Consider the following 19,613-nt stretch of genomic DNA (forward strand, 5'->3'; position numbering starts at 1 on the left):
AAATGAGACTGAACTGCAGACTGATGTTTTGGAACTGCTGTTGATTTTCTCACATGCAAAAGAGACACCGTGACTGTAAAGGATAGCCTTCTTCTCCGGAGGAGCATTTGCAGATGAGAGTCACAGTATCCAAACTCACCTGCAGATGCTCCGCCAAACAAAGTTAGCTGTAACAACGTGGCAAACAGTTTCAACAGACCAACCCTCCCTGCTGGCTTCATGGGTAATAATGCCACCATTCTTCCAAACTAGTCCATAGGTTTGAAAACTTCCAAAATTAAAAGTCAAGGGTGAAAGAAGAAAGTGCAAGAACCAGACTGGAGGAAGCGGGCTCAGCCAGCTGCAAGGACCCTGCCCAATCAATGCAGCCCGGCCACCCATGGCCAAGGGCTGAGTCACCATTGCAAGTGGTCCTTCCGGCAATGGCTGCAAACCGGAGAGGGCAGAGGGTCAGGGGCCCAGCTGTAGCCCCATTTCCCCCAACACCCCTCTTGAAAAGGTCAGCTCCCCGGACATCAAGAAGGGCCCTGTCCCTGGGGAAGGCTGGAGCCAGAAGGGTTCTGTGAGGCTCACTAGGAGGTGACCACATGGACACTTGCCCTCTGGGACAAAAACGTTCTTGTTTTTGCGGCGGCGTGAGCTTTAGGTCCCTGGTGCAAGTCTCCTTTGGTTCCTCGTCTACATACTCCAAAGCATCAACCAGGAGGATGGAGAAGAGCTGTCTGGACCATGTGTGCTTGAGGCTCAATCATAGGACCATACCGGCTGTGTCGGCAGGTCCGGGTTCCCAAGTGGAACAGGCTAAAAACTATAGACTTCAGTTCTCATTCAGAGATTCCCAAATGGCATTAATTCTCACTGGCCGAGAGGCCTAAGGTCAAGGAGACTCATAGTCCTTTCTAACAGATGCTTGTCCCACTGACTCACCCCCAAACCTTTCACAACCCATCTCAACAGCTCCAGCCATATAGAGTCAGAATGCCTTCCGGAAATTCTGCTAAGACCTATCTTTTAGCTTGCTGTGGTTTGAATCCAGAATGTCCCTATAGGCTCATGGTTTTAGGTATTTGGTCCCTGGCTTGTAGAGCTACTTTTAGGGCAGTGGAGCCTTTCAGAGGGAGAAACCTGGCTGGTGGGAGTATTAATGTCACTAGAGACACACCTCTGATGGTTATACCCACCCCTGGTTCCAGGCTAGCTGACTCTGCTTCCTGGTCTACCACCATATGAACACCAGCCACTTCACACTCCCACCGCATGGGTGGAGCTGCCCACACCAGCCACTTCACACTCCCACCACACATTCCCTGAAATCTCCAGAATCCCTGAGCCCACATAGATCTTTTTCTTCATGAGGTTATTTCCAACAGGTATTTTGAACCGGAGACACAAAAGTAACAAATACGCTCCTGGAACAAATTCAGCTTTTGTAGCACCATGCTTACCTACATTCTTCCTTGTTTCATGAACTACACCACAATTCAGTAAGATGCAGATGTGCTCTTACCCCCACATCCTCCAAAATAACAGGCATGAGAAAGGCTGAGATGGGAGCAGGAGAGAGGGGTAAGTGTGTTGGCAGATCTGGAGAGTTGTGGGACCAACTGTTCTAAAGACAGCAATGGTCTCCCTCTCTCTCCTCTCTCCTCTCTCTCTCTCTCTCTCTCTCTCTCTCTCTCTCTCTCTCTCTCTCTCACATACATATGACGGGGGTGGGGTGGAACATACATATCACGGTGTGAGTATGGATGCCAGAGGACAATCTTCTTGTTTGAGACCTGGTCTTTACATTATTTTGTTTTGTTTTTTCCTTTTTTTTTTTTTTTAATGGATTTTCGAGACAGGGTTTCTCTGTGTAGTTTTGATGCCTGTCCAGGATCTCGCTTTGTAGACTAGGCTGGCCTCGAACTCACTGAGATCCGCCTACCTCTGCCTCCCGAGTGCTGGGATTAAAGGCGTGTGCCACCACTGCCCGGCTACATTATTTTGTTTTATTGTTTTGTTTTGTTTTCCACTGAATACATCAGGATCCACAAAGTTTATGGAGAGCCTCCTGTCTCTGCCTCCCGTCTACTCATAGGAGCATTGAGATCAGAGCTGTTCCTGCTATATGTCCGGATTTTCTGTGGGCTCTGGGGATTCAAACTCAGATCCTTACACTGTACTAGAAACGCGTCTCGCAGGGCTGAGCCCTGTGTACAAGGTGCGGGATGATGAGAACAGGATCCACGTACAAACGGTCACTGTTTGAACAAATAGCTGTCACGATCCTTCCTTCTCATCAACTCTTGAGATTTGTGTCTTTCTCCCCAAAAGTCCACAAGAAAAGGGAAAAGGAGGCCATGCCAGAGTCATCCACTCCAGCTGACTGCACCAGGATCCAACCATGAGAAAGGAGCTCACCTCATGTAAACAGGGTGTGGGAGTTCCTTTTCTCTCTGCTGTGACCAAACACCCAGCAGAAGGTTCCGTGGGTGCAGTACATCATTGTCTCTGTCGCTCTGAGCATGAGGTCGCTGGTCACACCATAGAGGCCAACCAGACATCGGAATAGCAAGGAAGTAGGGCCAGGCTATTCCTCTCAAGACCTTGACCCCTCAAGACCTTGACTCTGAAGAGACCTGCTTCTTGCAGCCAGACCTTGACTCTTCTTTTCGAACGACTTATTCTTTTTGTTTAATATATTTTATGTGCATTGGTGTTTTTTGTTTGGTTTGTTTTGTTTTTTGAGATAGGATTTCTCTGTGAAATAGCCCTGGCTGTCCTGGAACTCGTTCTGTGGACAAGGCTGGCCTCAAACTCACAGTAATCTGCCTCTGCTTCCTGAGCGTGCGCCACCAGGCCTGGCATGCATTGGTGTTTTGCCTGCATGCATGTCTGTGTCCAATCTTAGAGTTACAGACAGTTGTAAGCTGCCATGTAGGTGCTGGGAATTGAACCTAGGTCTGGAAGAGCAGTCAGTGCTTTTAACCACTGAGCCATCTCTCCAGCCCCCCATCCAGGGCTTGACTCTTAAAGGTCCTAGGCTTCCCCCAAGCAGCATCACCACCTGGTAACCAACTGACGTAAACGTGAGCCTGTGGGGGATTGTCCAGATCCAAACTGTAAATCCCCCTGTTAGAAACTGCAGGCCTTGTGTGTTCTGACAGCTGTACATGGCAGACAGGGCCTGGGATGTCACTGCTGTTGGTTGGCATTAAAAGGAATGGCCCTCCTGGTGCCCACTGGATGCTCAGAGGACACAGAAAGGACACGCAGCAGGAGAGAGGGGCCCTGCCTTCAGTCACCTGTCCTTTACTAAGCACCTTCTTAGTAAGCGCTGACCAAGAAGACACAGCCCCTCCCACCCCTGCAGCCTGGAAAACCCAGCATCACAGACAGCCCTTAGATGACTACTATGTAAGTGCTCTGAAGAAAGGAGTACCGGCCATTTCAGGAGGTGCAGGGGCAAGCCTGACCCAGCCTGGGACTCAAGACCCAGGGCAGACCCCAGTCTGGTGGTGCAGCGTTTATATATGCACACATTTATTTATAACCACATATTTTTCTGTTTGAACATATGCATATGTATTTGTAGATGTATTTGTATAACTGTACATAGAGATGCTCCGCATGGCTACTGGAGTTCAAGTTAACCATATAGGACATTCTATGGCATTCTCTTCCCTTTAATCTCTTTATGACCATTATACACATAGGACATTGTTTATTTTCTATATTCATTTATTTACATGTGCATGCGAGTGTATGCATGTGTGCATGCGTGCGTGTGTGCGCGCCACATGAGGAGGTCAAAAGACAGCTTGTAGGAATTGGCTTTCTCTTCCTACCACATGAGTTTTAGGGACTGAACTCAGGCTTGGTGACAAGCACCCTTACCCACTGAGCCATCTCAATGGTCCAGGAAGCCATGTTTATGATGCGTCCAGAATGACCAGAGCACGTAAGAGTCCTGACCAGAACAAGACCGCAGCCATCACGCATCCTGCCGTAGGATGCACCCACTGCACCCATCAGAGAGCATGTGTGGAATTGTTATTCAGGGATGTGTCCACAGGACCGTGAAAGAGGCGCGAGGATACAGAGGATCTCAGTGCACGTCAGCACGAGCATGTGTGTGTGTGTGCATATGTATGTCAGCACCCTGAGCTCGGGCGTACGTGTGGAAGCTCTGTGTTCTGTGAAGGGGAGGGCACGGGCGCACCTCATTTTCCTGGGTTGGCAGTTTTGTGGTTCCGTGCCTCTGGGACTCAGACACTTGCTACACGCTCTGGTGTTCCTTACAGCCGTTTTGCCTGCAGCAGTCGCACAGTTGAAAAATCTGGGTCCGTGTGCCTGCTAGGAGAATCTGCAAAGGCAAACAAGTAGGACTCGTGGCCATTTTGCAATTCCTGCTCATTAGACATGTCTGGGGCCTTGCGAGTGAGCTCTGAGGATAAATAAGTATAAATATTATATTTGCCTCCAGGTTATCTTTAAAAATGTATTTCCCTTCCTTCTACCTATCTCCCAGCCCCCACCAGTAGCTGTCAGAGCCTCCCAAACGCTCCCGGGTGGTGTCAGAAATGCCACCCAGAGTGCCCAGGGTCCTTAGTGAGTGGCTTGCCTCTTCTAAACCGACGCCACGGTCCCGTTCATGGGTGGCCAGAGGCAGCAGGGCGCCCTGCGGTTTTCTTGGTGCCCCTGGAGCAAGAAGAAGAGGTGGGACTGACATTGGGTGCTGAGTAGCCAAGCTTCAAGAAACACTACAGAGAGGGGACAGGGGGCTTTGTCCTCGCTGGCTGGGCCTGGATGACACGAACAGGGCCACACAGAACTAGGGACACAGCAAAGGTCAAGATGTATTCCTACCCGGCATGGTGCCACTATGTGAAAAAGCCCGAGGCCCCACAATGGCGCTAAGGAGATCCAGGCCATCTTCAGTGTATGGGCCACTTGTTAAGGGAGCAGACCCAGGGTCAAGCATCCTCCGCTGGTCGGATGCTTGCTGAGCACGCGCAGAGCCCTGGGGTTGGTCTCAGCAGCACAAAAACCGGGAATGGGGGGTGGGAGGAAGGAAGAGAGGGGGATGGATCTGTGATTGATATGTAAAATGAATAAACAATTTCTTAAGAAAAAAAAACTGGAAGTGACCATGCATACTCATAATCCCAGCACTCTGAAGGATCGGTATCAAGGTCATCCTAGGCTACATAGTGAATTTGAGGCTAGCCTAGGCTACATGAGACTCTGTCTCAAAAGGACAGAGAGAGACAGAGACAGAGAGACACAGACAGAGACAGAGAGACAGAGACCTACTCATAGAACTCAAGGAAAAGAGGGTGTTAGGAGAGAGGACCTGCCTTCTGCCATGCTCTGACCTGCCTCAGCAGGGATTTGGGGAACGGGTATTTTTAGGCGGCTGCATGTGCAATCTGGTGATTTCCCAGGTTGACAGTCACTGAGGTGAGGTGAAAAAAAAAACCGAAATGAGGTGTGGGCCCAGCTCCTCAAGCTCCAGAGGGGGTGGTAAACCCCAGAAGTTGTACTGCTTCCTGTGTCCTCTGTGAGGGCCCTCCCTGTTTTTCAGGGTCCCCGTAAAGAGGCCACTCTTCTGCCTACAACAGCCTTTCAGTGATCCAGAGGACAATGCAGCCTGAAGCTAGGTCTTCTTCAGGCTGGGAAGACTCCATCCTGCTTCATGAGACAGTATCTCCTCACTGGCACAGCTCCCAGCCGGTGTCTTCAAAATGGGCCCCATCTGCCACTGCCATCTCAGACGTGGGGCACAGTGGGATCTGCTCCTCGTCCAGCCAGAACAGCGGGCCGTGGATTACCCCAGTACCGGGGGAGAACCGATCTTCCTTCCTTCCCTCTCGTCTGTCTTGGACTCAGTAGGTAGAGTATCCAGGGCAGGCGAGGTGGCACAGCAGCATGATTGATGTCACCCCCAAGCTGCATGACAGTAACAGCTACCTATGACTAGTTTAAACCAGTCTTAACCATACTGTCGTCAGTGCTTGGTTTATCCCAGGTCTGGACTATGACACAGAAGGAAGTCTGTAGGACACTCAAAAAGAAACAGGTAGCGGGGCAAGGTGGAACACACCTTTAATCCCTGGCTCGCAGGAGACAGAGGCAGGCAGATATCTGTGAGTTCAAGGCCTGCCTGGTCTACATAGAGAGTTCTAGGACAGTCAGGGCTACACAGCGAGACCCTGTCTCAAAAAAAAAAAAAAAAAAAAAAAGGAAGGAAGGAAGGGAAAGAAAGAGAGAGAGAGAGAGAGAGAGAGGGAGGGAGGGAGGGAGGGAGGGAGGGAGGGAGGGAAGGAAGGAAGGAAGGAAGGAAGGAAGGAAGGAAGGAAGGAAGGAAGGAAGGAAGGAAGAGAAGAAAACTGGCACAATGAGCAGATGACTGGTGTCTCAGATGTAGCCAATCACTGGTACCTGCTGCAGCCATCTTGCCAAGATGGAAGGAGACATAACCCAGCTTCTGAAGACAACAGGGTGAAAATCTGGGAAGAATCTCTCTCTCTCTCTCTCTCTCTCTCTCTCTCTCTCTCTCTCTCTCTCTCTCTCTCTCTCTCTGTGTGTGTGTGTGTGTGTGTGTGTGTGTGTATGTGTACACATATGAAAATGTGTGCATATGTGTGGAGAGACCATGGGCAAACACTGGGTAACTTCCTCCATCTCTCTCCATCTCATTTTTTGATCTGGGGTCTGGAACTCAGAGATTCAGCCAGAATGACTGGTCAGAAAGCCCCAGAGATTCTTCACTCTAGGCCCTTCAGTGCTGGGGTTACGGACAGAGGTCACCAGAGTGGCTTTTACAGGAGCCTTGGCGATTGGACCTGGGGTCCACATGCCCACATAGCAAACCTTTTACCAACTGAGACATCACCCCAGCCCACTGGGAAGACACCTGTAGGTGGGGAGTTCTCAACTTCTTGGTCCCCCCCAATGGGCTTTTATCATCTTAACTTCTTTTAGCTTGAGATTCTACTGCTTGACAATGAAGCATCCCTTACACTTCATCCTCTCCACACCTCCATGTTCTCATCTACAATCTCACCAGGACTGAAGGAGACAGACCTGCCTTGCACATGGTTAGCAACCATTGCGATTAGAAATCATGACTGTTTGTCCAATCTCTTCCCTCCCTGTAAACCACCGTTTCTCCCAATCACTTTAGCCCAGGCCTCTCAATGACAGAGAAAAAGGAAAAGTTGCCAGGAGCCTGATAAAAAAAGCAAACACCACAGAGAACAGCTGATCCCTCCCATCCAGCCTAAGATGCAACCGAGTGATTGGTCTAGATTGATCAGGTGGTCACTCCGGTCCAGTCACCTGTATGTGATCTAGCTGGGCCTGTGATGGCTTGTCCCAGGAGGGTAGAAATGACACCGTGATAGCGTGAGATCCAGCCTTTGAGGAAAGTTGGTGATTTTTGATTCCTTCTCCTCAGTCTCTTGCTCTGGGGACATTTCTACTTAGAACCCAGGCACATGCGGCAGAAATCCAGGCCACCTGGAAAGGCTCTGGAAACAGTTCGAGAAGAGTTCCTTGCCCAGAACCACTATTTGCCAAAAAGCAGCAGTTGTGAGCCAGTGTCAACGGCCAGATAACAGCCAAGTGGGATATGCAGGCCAGCTGCACGCCCACACAACACCAGCCCCAGCCATGATCTGACTACAACATCGGGAGCGACCCAAGTGAGAACCACCCAGCCAAGTCCAGCTTACCCCAGAACCAGGAGAGAGAAGAAGAAACAGCCGCTCTGAGGCCTTAAACACGGGGTTGGTCTATGATCGGTAAGCACCCAAAACACTGTTGGTATTATAATTACACTTTCTTTGTGGTCTCATTCTCTGGCTTGTTACGAGGAGAAGTGTGTCCCAAGAGCAGTGAACAAGCTAGAGCATCCATGTCCTATTACTCCGAAATACAATTGTAATCCTGCAATTACCCTGTATCACTCTTTGTTCTCCTACTCATTGAGTCCCTGTGTTAAGAGGAAGAATCTGATTGGCCAGGCTAGGTAGGTGTTCACACCTTGATAAAGTCACCTGTGAACAAGAATGAAGGTCTCATGTGCCTAGGACCTTATGGAGTTGGGGTAGGGGAGCATTCTCTAAGAAAGGATTTGAAGTATGAAGAAAATAGTAGGGCTCTTGCAAAGCTCATCTTGGTCATGTCTTTTATGTTGGTCTGTCGGTTTGGTTTTCTTCACGGGCCACACAGTGCCAAATGGCTACAGGAGCTCCATTCTGGTATCTCTGCCATTGGAATGATAAAAACAACCGGGAACAGAAAAGCAATACAGCGGGAGGGGGCCTGTTTGTCTTGGAATTCTAGGTTGTAGCCCATTATTGCAGAGAAGCATCACATCGCAGTCAAAAGCAGAGACAAGGGCATGGATCCGTGTTTGCTCACTCTCTGGCTGCTACTCACCTAGCTTTCTCTTTTACAGTTCAGGACCCAGCTCATGACATGGTGCTGCCCACATCGGGGTCTTCCCACCTCAGTTAAGAATCAAGAAAGTTCCTGACAGACATGTCCACACTCCACCCTGATCTAGGCAATCGCTCCTTCAGGCTTTCTCCCCAGCGATCCTAGGTTGTAGAAAGTTGATGGTTAAAACTAACCACCACCAGCTCCAACCACAACACCCTCTGTTTTGCATGTATTGAAAACTAGCCAGGCTCCTCCCAAAGTCCTGGGGTCCACCCTAATTTGTAACCAGGGATAAGAGACGCTTTGATCAGGCAGGCCTAAGTCATGGGCTTCTTGGGGGATCTCGAGTTGTCTTCAGACGTGTAAATGAATATTGTGTGTGTGTCTGCAGAGAGTCTGCAGGGATATAAATACAGCTCTCCACCACACTCATCCAATACAGTGGGGATTTCAGAAACTTCCAAAGAGAGGGGCCATGTTCTGGGCCACAGACATTGTATCCTAGTCAATGGGGGAAACAGTACCTGGACAAATGCACACAAGTTATCTCCTTAACCCCAGGCTTCCCAGTCTCTCTGGATAAATTTCTCCAGGATAAATGGCTGGCTTCTTCTCCCTTCCTCACACACCTGTGTCGCACCAGATCACAGTGACCAGGCCAATGGCCACACCTACAGAGGTGGCCACAGGTTTTGTTGCCCAGAAGCTTGTGGCACACTAATGATGGGCAGAACAATAACATCTTGAGAGACCCACCCCAGAGCTCCTTGGGATGAAGTGGGGGCGAGGCTCTGTTTTCCCAAGCTTCACCTTAGCCTTTCTACATCTGGATATTTCTCTATCCATCAAAGCATCATTTCCTCTCACATTTCTACCGAGAACTGGTTGTCTCTATATTTGGAATGTTTGTAGCCCAAGACTGACGGTAGGCCCTCAGAATAGGCATCCTACTCCCCCACCCTCACCCCGTGACTCACTGCCTGGCAGGAGGAGGCAGCCATTTTGGTGGGGATGGGGATCAGGGAACATCACAAACTGCGAACTCCATCTTGGCCTCCCAGCCATTCACAGAGGCTGACAGTGCTGGCCCAGGGCCAGGAGAGTGAGTGGCTTATTTCTGTTCCATTATAGCTTGAGTCCATATGCAAACCAGAGGACTGTCTATAAATAAGATATTATAGTTAAATCAATATTGATTATTAGGAGTTAGTGTTATATTTAAAGCCATAAAACTGAATAAATATTATGGTAAAAGTGTCCTAAATCTCATGGGTAAACTCACTGTGTAAGACAAAGAGACAGGCCTTGGATTGATGAGTTGTGACCCTGTGTCCCACTCACCACAAAGAGCTATCAAGCAGATGGCTGTCCCTTGCAGGGGCAGAGAGGGGTAAAAGTGATTTGGGAACAGTGCACATGTCCATCAGTCATTTCCTCAGTCATATTCTTAAAATACTAATTTAAGGGGTGCTGGAGAGATAGTTCTGTGGTTAAGAGCACTCACTGACTGTTCGTCCAGAGGACCCACGTGACAGCTCACAACTGTCTATAACTCTAGTTCCAGGGGATCTGACACCTTCACACGAATGCACATAAAATAAAGTTAAATTAAAAAAAAAATACTAAGGGACTGGTGAAGAGACTCGGTCAGTATACACAATGCTCACCTAACATGAACAAGGCCTTAGGTTCTAAATTTAAAAATAAGTAGGAAGGTAGGCAGGCAGGCAGGCAGGCAAACAGACAGACACACAGATGCTAGTTTACTCTGTCAGCAATTTGTATTTGCCAAATCTGTTTTTATTTTTTATTTTGCCTGTCGTGTGTGTGGATGAGATGGTCACATGTGTCCCGGTGCACGCATGGAGGAGGACAGAGGACACCTTTGTGGAGCGGGTCCTCTCCTTCCACCCTCACACGGGTTCTGGAGATCAAATCCAGCTCACCAGACTTGTCCACAAGCACCTTCGCCCGCTGAGCCTTCTTGCTGCCGCTCCCAATTTATTTTCTTCTTTTAATTTTTAAAATTAACTTTATGATTAAAAAAAAAAACTAGCAAATACAAAAACATCAAAAAATTTTCCAAATTTAGTCTTCAAAAGTAAACTCCTTTCCCCCGCCCCTTGAAAATGCTGATATTTACATCCGTAGAAACCACAGAGGGGTAGAGGTAAAAGGAGCAAGAAGAGAAAACTTACACAGATCCCTGATCCTTGTAGGTAGGCAGTATCAGTCAGCCTTCCATCGCTGTAACAAAGACCTAAGGTGACAGATTGACTTACAAAGAAGAGCGGTGTATTTCAGCCTATGAGGAAGCAGAGCAATCGTGTGGAACATGCAGCTGAGAAAAACCCTTCAATTCAAAGCTGGGAACCAAAGAGAGGATGACTCTGGGGTCAATACTCTCTTCAGTGGCACGAGACTTAAAGGCTCCCATCAAGCTCTACCATTTAAACTTTACACCGTCTCCCGGCACCAGGCTAAAGAATAACTTTTTACTTCTTTTGAGACAGAGATGGTCAGGAAGCCTCAACTGTTTGGAACTTGCTATGTAGCCAAGGATAACCTTGAACTGGATCCTCCTGTTCCCATTTTCCAAGTGCTGGGACCACAGATGTGTGCCACCATGCCTGGCTCTAAAAACCAACTTTGAGAGGCATCCCAAACCCAATCTACGACAACCACTATCAGCATTTTTGTGAAAATCCTTCCAGATGTTTTCCTGAATGTAGGTGTGGGTGGATATGTGGATGTAATATAATTCTTTAATTAGAGTTGAAGTAGCTAGGCTGCCCTCCAATCTAAATAGATTAATTCTGCAGAGTGTACTAAAACTGTATTTGAGGGCTGGAGAGACAGCTCAACAACTAAGAGCACTTGTTGTTCTTCCAGAGGAGCTGGGTTCAAATCCCAGCACCCACATGGTGGCTCACGACTGTCAGTAACTCCAGTTTCAGGGGATCCAATGCCCTCTTTCAACCTCTGAAGGAACCTGGAACATACACACACATTCATGCAGGTAAAGCAATCATACACAAAACAACAAAATGTTTTTTTCAAAATTAGTAAAATAAAATATACCTGTGGTTTCTTGAGTGAGAATGGCCCCCATAGGCTCATATAGTTGAATGCTTGGTTCCCAGTTGGTAAAACTGTTTTGGGGAAATATTAGGAGGTGTGGCTTTATTGGAGGAGGTGTGAAACTGGGAGGTGGGCTTTGAGGTTTCAAAAGCCTCCATCAGGCCCAGTCTCTCTCACTATTTCTTTCTCTCCCTCCCTCTCTGCCTCTAGCTTGAGGATAAGATGTAAGTTCTCAGCTACTGCTCTAACACTGTACCTGCCTGCTGCCTGCCTGCCTGCCTGCTGCCTGCCTGCTGTCTGCTGCCTGTCTGTCTGCCTACTGCCTGCCTGTCTATCTGCCTGCTGTCTGCTGCCTGCCTGCCGCCTGCCTGCTGTCTGCCTGCCTGTCTGCTGCCTGCCTGTCTGCCTGCTGCCTGTCTGTCTGCCTGCTGCCTGTCTGCTGCCTGCCTGCCTGTCTGCTGCCTGCCTGTCTGCCTGCTGCCTGTCTGCTGCCTGCCTGTCTGCCTGTCTGCCTGCTGCCTGTCTGCTGCCTGCCTGCCTGTCTGCTGCCTGCCTGTCTGCCTGCTGCCTGTCTGCTGCCTGCCTGTCTGCCTGTCTGCCTGTCTGCCTGCCTGCCTGCAGCCTGCCTGTCTGCCTGTCTGCCTGCCTGCCTGCTGCCTGTCTGTCTGCCTGCTGCCTGCCTGCCTGCTGCCTGCTGCCTGTCTGCCTGTCTGCCTGCTGCCTGTCTGCCTGCCTGTCTGCTGCCTGTCTGCCTGCCTGCTGCCTGCCTGTCTGCCTGTCTGCTGTCTGCCTGCTGCCTGCCATGATGATCATGGATGAACCCTCTGAAACTATTAGCAAGCCCCTAACTAAAAGCTTTTTTCTGTAAGTTGCCTTGGTCATGGTGCCTCCTTAAAACAATAGAACACCAGTGAAGATGATAACAGCGTTGGATCAATTCCTTCTGTGCGTTCAGCTCATTTCAGGGCTAGATAGAGACTAAGGAGTCCACAATCTACCATCTGCTAGCTGGAGACCCAGAAACACCTCCTCCTTGGGGTCCCCCAAAGGTAGACGGCTGTCATCTTTTACCTTCCTTCCACTACTCCCATGGTCCTTTGCTTGTACTCACGGAACTTATTTTACCCTTTCTGGTATTACTGCAAATAACTTGTGCATGGTGGAGGATACATGTTCATGTGAGTGCGGTTGCACACATGTGCGTGTAATGGCCAGAGGTCAACCTCAGGTGTCATTCCCCCAGAAGCTACCCACCTTACTTATTCAGACAAACTCTCTCACCAGTGTGAGGCTCGCCAACCAGACTAGACTGACTGGCTAGTGAAAGCCAGGGATCAGCCTGTCTCCTCCTGCCCAACACTGAGATTATAAGAGTGTGCCACCACATCCAGCTTTTCTCCTAGGTCCTAAAGATCCAGAATCATTTCCTCACACCAGCACACTCCAAATGTGCTGTCTCCCCGGACCTACAAGTAACTTCTAACATGACACAAAACCAGGACTGCACCTCATATGCTAATTAAAGGAGCTTGCAGAGTACAGGAAGAAATAAACAGTCATGCATACACAGCGACAAAAGGTACAGCATCGTCTGTCTCCAACCATCAGCTGGCTAACTCTTGCTACCCGGCACTGGAGAGAATTCAGCATCTGGGGTGGAAACACCCAGGTGCCATCAGGTCTATCCTCTGCAGATGTGAGCATCCCTGGCCGGAAGACATGGGCATTAAACTTCGACGATTCCTTGCGCTTTTTATTGGCTGGTGCACCTGGCTATTGTTAGATTGTGACTATTCCTGGGTCCCTCTGTGATTCCATATCAGGCATCCCAAACTGGCCACCCGCAGGCCAAATGCATCCTGCAGCTTTGTTTGGCCCAAGATGGTATTTTTGTTTTAATTGACTTTAGTTGCCAGCATGCAAAATTCAGGAGATATCACATAAAATTCCAGATTTTTGACTTCTCTTAAAAACTCAGAAGGTCTAGCAATATCAAGCTTAACTCCTACAGTGTGTCAGCCATGGCTGGACCTGCCACAGCTGTCTTATGCACGCGCACACGCACACGCGTGCACACAGTGCACACATACACACGCACACGTGCACACAAGCATGCACACGCACACACGCACGCACACACGCATGCACGCACACAGGAACATACACACCCTTCATGGGACCATCTTCTCCACAAGGCCCATCTCACTGGTTTTCTGTCTGGTCCCTGAGGGTAGAACTCTGCCAGATCTCTGCTCACTGAATGGGTCACAGGAGAACAATAGCTAGAAGATTCTGGAAAACCACTCTCCTCCACCCTACCCATGGAGGATTTGCTGTTTTCTGCAAAAGTGGAATTCTTTTCTCCTCTGGCCTCCAGAGGAATATGGCCCTCATTCCCATGGGCCTGAGCACTGGTCTTGGTACGAAGCCTTCACAGCCCAGAGCAATGGAACTAATTTGCCCACTTGCAGGGAAGAAAGTGAAGTCCAAAGATGTGAAATGAATTGCCCAGGGTCACACAGCTTAACAAGCTCCCCATACGGGACCGTCTGCCCAGACCATCTGATTGATCCCACTGCTCTTCCTGCCTAGAGACAACTAGAACTCAGCTAGGCTAAGAAAGGGTCCAGCCCGGAGAACACGGTGTCGCCTCTCAGCCTTGGAGACTTTATAGGAGCACTTACTGATGGGCTATCACAGGGCAACAGATAAGGCTAGGGAGGTGACTTGACCCCTCCTGAATGGCTCAGTTCATGATGGGGCCCAGCCAGCGGCACACCCCAGGCCAGGCTGCCTCTATAACAGACTGCCAGAGCAAGGGCATGGGAGGACATGAAGCTCTTCTCCAGGAAGGAAGCACAGAGAGTGAGGAAGGACAGACTTTAACTGAAGTCTCTCTCTCTGTGATCCCCAACCCGCACCTATTCCCTCCATCAATAAACCAGCTGATGCTACCTCCCAACAAGCCCCGTCCCTCCACACCCTTCCTGCCCCCTTTCTACCATCCTCATCCTAGTCACCAGATGCACTGGACTCCATGCCCCTGCCTCCACATGCAAGCTCTGACCACCTGTTCCCCACACAGCAGCCACAGTGAGCTTCCCAAGGCATACACCAGAATCCACACGCCCTTCTGGATGTGACATGGCTGTCGCGTTCATGGACGCACCGCAGCTATAGTGACCTGCACAAGATGAGTCGACATCCCAGCACTAGATAAGGTCGCTGGGTTGTTTGTTGCTTGTTTGTTTTTAAAGGAGGGAATAGGAAGGCAGGAAGGTGATATGTTACAGTTATGCAGAGGAATAGGTAGGAATTTTGTAAGTGGATACGATCAAAACATATTGTGTAGCTGGGCCTGGTGGCATACGCCTTTAATCCCATCATTGGGGAGGCGGAGGCAGGTAGATCTCTTGTGAATTTGAGACCTGGTCTACATAGCAAGTTCCAGAACAACTAGGGCTGCATAAGGAGACCCTGTATATCATTGTCAAAGAAAATAACGTGACATGCTCCCAAAGGCTTCTTGTCACCTTACAATTAAATATAAACTGCTGCGCCCCTGCTGGCCCTCACCTCTTGAAATGCATGATCTACTGGCCACCCCCCAGCCCTGCACATCACGGGCCAGAGGTCACGAACAGTCACTTCACACTCCCTGAGTAAGCAAGCTCACCCCCACCTCATGTATCACCAACTGCTTCCTCTCCTTGAAACATCCTACAAGGCTGCTTCTTGTCACGTGGGTCTCAGCTAAAATGTCCCCTCCTCAGAGAGTCCCTGCTGACCCTCAGGAGCCCACCTCTGGTCACTTACACCCCTGTCGCTCACGTTTAGTTTCCCCACAAGTCTATCAGAAATGATCTTAATTAAATATTTGCCTTTTTGTCGATGGAGAATCCAAGCCTCTGAAAGCTGAGACATGGTCTGCCTCGTTCAATATTATTTTCCCCAGTGAGTAGCAGCTCAGAGTAACACACAATAAACAGTTGTCAAATTAATTAATTAATCAGTTATCCAAGTGAGAGATGATCAGGGCACATAGGAAGGCATCTGCATTAAGAGTGGGATGGAAATCGAGAGATGGTGTAAGAACTGGAATCCAGAGGCCAGTTACAGAGAGTAGGGGAGACAGAAGAAGCCCGGGGTCTGAACAGCTCGGTGGGCATTTGTGGGGTGGGGCCAATAATGAGTTCAATGAGTAACGTGGACACTGTGACATATATTTAGGAGTTCGGGAAGGAGATCTGGCTTCTGGTTGATATTGGAGGAAATGTGGGAGAATAAATGGGCTGTGACCTTCCTCTACCTGTGATAAGAAAAGGGGCTCAGATGGCTGCAAAGGTACCCCTAAATTTAACTGGACAGATATAGCAGGACTAGAAAGGGACCCTGTGCAAATTACTGTTCTTGTTGTGATAAAAGCAATTAAAGCAAGCTCACAGTTTGAGGGGATACAGTCCACATGGTTTTCTGGTAGGAAGGCACGGTGACAGGAGCATGAAGTGGCTGGTCACACTGCATCCACAGTCAGGAAGCAAGAGAAATGAAAGCTAATGCTCAACTCACCTTCTCCTGCTCTTCTTTTTTATCTAGTCCAGGACCCCCCAGCCCACGGAATAGTGCCAGCTCTTCAAAATGGTCTCCCCCCCGCCCCAGTTAATCCTCTCTGGAAACACTCTCACAGGCACACCAAGAGCTGTATCTTCTAAGTCTTTGCAAATGTAGTCACCTTGACCATGACAACTAATCATCATAGCAGCCCAGGGTCCAGGAAGATGGGGAGGGAGCAGAGAGCATGTGGCTGGGGTGCACTGCCTTTCAGGGAGACAGGGAGATCTGAGAGCACTGTCCTTGCTTTGGGAGGCACAAGGACTTAAGAGCCAGCTCAGTGACGGGCTCTAGATAGACACTGGATTAGATTGGATTGAGGGATGGGTGTAAGGAAAGAACACAGGCACAATGGTGGAGCAGAAACTCAGTCATTCTGGTCATGATAGAAGGTCAAAGATATGGCAATAGCCAGAGAGGACAAATGGTCCAAGAATGATTGTTGAGTAACCCAAACCTTTGCTTGGACATGAGTCTATAACATGGCTTAAGTTCACTCCCCCAAAAGGGCTGCTAATGACCATGCAAGTTATTCTAGTTACCCAGTCATATCCACAGCATGAATGAAGACCACCCAAGAAAGGGACCCCTTAAACCAGGTGCCAAAACCTCCACCAGCATGGAAGAGCGAAGGAAGAAATGATTGTGGGATGATACACTGAACGATGGAGAAAGTAATTATAACCCTCTGAGTGTTGGAAGGGAAGAAATGGAGAAGGGGCAGCAAAGGCTCTACTTTAGTGGGGTGAGTGTGTGTGTGTGTGTGTGTGTGTGTGTCTGTGTGTGGGTGTCTGTCTGTCTGTGTCTGTGTGTGTGGTATTTGCACATGTATGTGTAGGTGCACTTGCCCATGCATGTATGTGAGGGAGCCAGGAGTCAACACTAAGAGTCTTCCTCTATTGCTCCCCACATTTCTTCTTACACGGAACCTGGCGCTGGCTGTTTCAGTTAGACTAGCTGGCCAGCAAACCCTAGGAAGCCATCTATTTCCACACCCTCAATACTGAGTTTACGGGTGCCACACTGTTGTGCCTGGCTTTTACATGAGTTCCAATAAAACTTTATTTATAAGAACAGGAAGTGTGCTGGCTTTGGCTCATGGTCCAGAGTTGGCAGACGAGCAAAAGTCCCTGTCCCTTGTGCCAGGGAAGGAAGAAATCGCAGTCATTCAGATCCAAGCCAGAGGCCTGACCACTGTGGCTGTAAACTCACTAAAAGGGAAAGCTCCCAACTCACTGAACAAGCAAATAATAAACGAGTTTTGAAAATAATTAAAATTGAAAATTGATTGTCTGGGCCAGAGCAGATTTATGCACCGGGCCCTTGCTCCGCCGGGAGTGGAGGGAGAGCTTCTAAGCCCTGTGTTGAACAAGCTAAGCATTTTTTCAGATTATTCCCAGCATAATATGCCAAAGGGAATAGGCTCCATTTATTATTTCCTTAAAAAAATCAATGAGCTGAAACATTCCCTCTAGACCTATAATATTTATTTCAATGTTCTGTCAATAAATATAACAAGGTTAGCTTTCTATCAGTTTAGTTGGAAGAATCATTTGAGGGAACTTCTATTTGTTAAGCTCGATTACAGAAAGCAATCAATAAGGGAAAATTCCCTGGTCACTATGGGCAAGAAATATAGAACTCAGAGGAACCATCCCAGAGAGGAGATTGATGCTACAACCCCCAGTCATTCCCTCCTTCCCCCCAAAGGTGGGAAATGTGGGTGCAGCATTGAGTTATAGAGTATCAAGCCAGAGCAGGTCCACACATAGTGAAACTGAGAACCGGGGGTAGAAGGGGTCATTCAGTCACAAAGAGACAGAAAACGGAGCCCTGTGTCCCAGCACACGCTTGTAGTCCCAACACTGAGGCTGCGGTGAATTCAAGAGCAAAGAAACAAAACAGACCCGTAAGAACGAAAATCCAACTAAGTATTCTGACCTCCGATTTCATCCAAGTCTTGAGTCAGGCTGAAGGCTGGGAGGGGGACCCACGCGCACAGAATGTGTGCCTCTTTGACTTGAATTCACTTTCACTGCATCTGACTTTCTCAAAGACTGATCTAGGAGAATGGCTTCACACTGGTGTTAAAATGGCAGGGGAAAAAAGGCCTTTTGTGACTAGGAGATTCTTGGGTGCTTTGATCACCCTTTGATCCTCACCCTTCAAAACACACACACACACACACACACAGACACACACACACATACACAGACACACACACATACACATACACAGACACAGATACACACACACATACACATACACAGACACAGACACAGACACACACACACACATACACACACACACAGACACACACACACACACACACACACACACACACACACACGGGGTCAAGGGAGCGCTGTGGCTAAGATGATGAGAATGTGCTGTCTCCCTAGAGTCTCCTGGCTTGGGCTAGATGACCCAACTATTCCTAAGGCTCCCATGACATGAGCCATGGGAAATAAAAGCTCGGGGTCAGAGAACTGGACCCGTTGGCTCCCCCACCCCACCCCGCGCGCCCCATTTACATAGCTGGGTCGAATCTTTTCTACCTCTCCAAGCTCCTTCCTCCTCTCAATAGAATGAAAACAATCTTGACACCTCACTTACAGAACACACAGAAAGTGAAGAAAGCATGACACTGTTAGAGATTTGAAATAGCTATTAGTGTTATTGACTGAATTACTATTATTACTGGCACTTACTGAATGCTTTCTATATGCCGATCATTGAACTAAGCCTGTTCCATGCTTTATCAATTCATTCTCACGACAACTCACTGAGAGCAGACGACATAAACATCCATCTAACAGATGTGAAAGACAGAGCTTGAACAAGTGATGGAATCAACCTAGAGGCCCATCAACAGATGATTAAAGAAAATATGGGATATGTACACAGTGCGATGTTATACAGCCACAAAGAAAATCAAAAGTATGTTATTTGAAGGGAGAGGAGAAGAACTGGAGATCTTCGCATTAAATGAAATAATCCAGGTGCAGAAAGAAAAAATATCACATTTTCTTCTAATATATAGAATCTAGACTTTTTTTTAAAGAATTGAAAGCAGAAGGGAGTTATTTAAGAAGAGGAAAGACACCAGAAGAGGAAACAGGAGAATGGGATAGGGTGGAGTAAGTAAGATAAAAGTAACAACAACAACAAAAAAGAAGCTATTTTTTAAAAAGAACTAAAAAATAAGGCTTGAAGATTTTTTTAAATGCCCACTGTCACAAAGCCAAAAACAGCAAAGATTTAAATCCAAATTATTTAACTCCAAACCCTGTCCTCATAACCTGGGCAACCAGAAAGGCTCTACAGCTATCTCAACCTGAAAGGAGTGGCCTCCCCTCCACCCCCACCCACGCAACCACTACTACCAGTCACCACCTGACTCATAAAAGTGGGGTTCAGTTGGTAAAGTGCATGTCACACTAGCATGAAGACCTGTGTTTGGTCCCACAGCCCACAAAGAAGTTGGA

General features: G+C 48.4%; 1 long non-coding RNA gene across 2 annotated transcripts in view; it reads right to left on the reverse strand.

Moving 5' to 3' along the window:
• LOC119087449 overlaps positions 1-18,325 on the reverse strand; it is a 28,290-nt gene extending 9,965 nt beyond the window's left edge. The window contains exon 1 of one of the 2 annotated variants that reach the window (XR_005090905.1): positions 18,067-18,325. This is a non-coding gene — a long non-coding RNA (uncharacterized LOC119087449). Of the gene's footprint in view, positions 1-4,204; positions 5,043-18,066 lie in introns of those variants that run through there. The other variant, XR_005090904.1, reaches the window with a different exon arrangement.
• Between the last annotated feature and the right edge of the window lie 1,288 nt (positions 18,326-19,613).

The sequence above is a fragment of the Peromyscus leucopus genome, chromosome 2, assembly GCF_004664715.2.
Source record: "Peromyscus leucopus breed LL Stock chromosome 2, UCI_PerLeu_2.1, whole genome shotgun sequence".
NCBI classification, from domain to species: Eukaryota; Metazoa; Chordata; class Mammalia; order Rodentia; family Cricetidae; genus Peromyscus; species Peromyscus leucopus.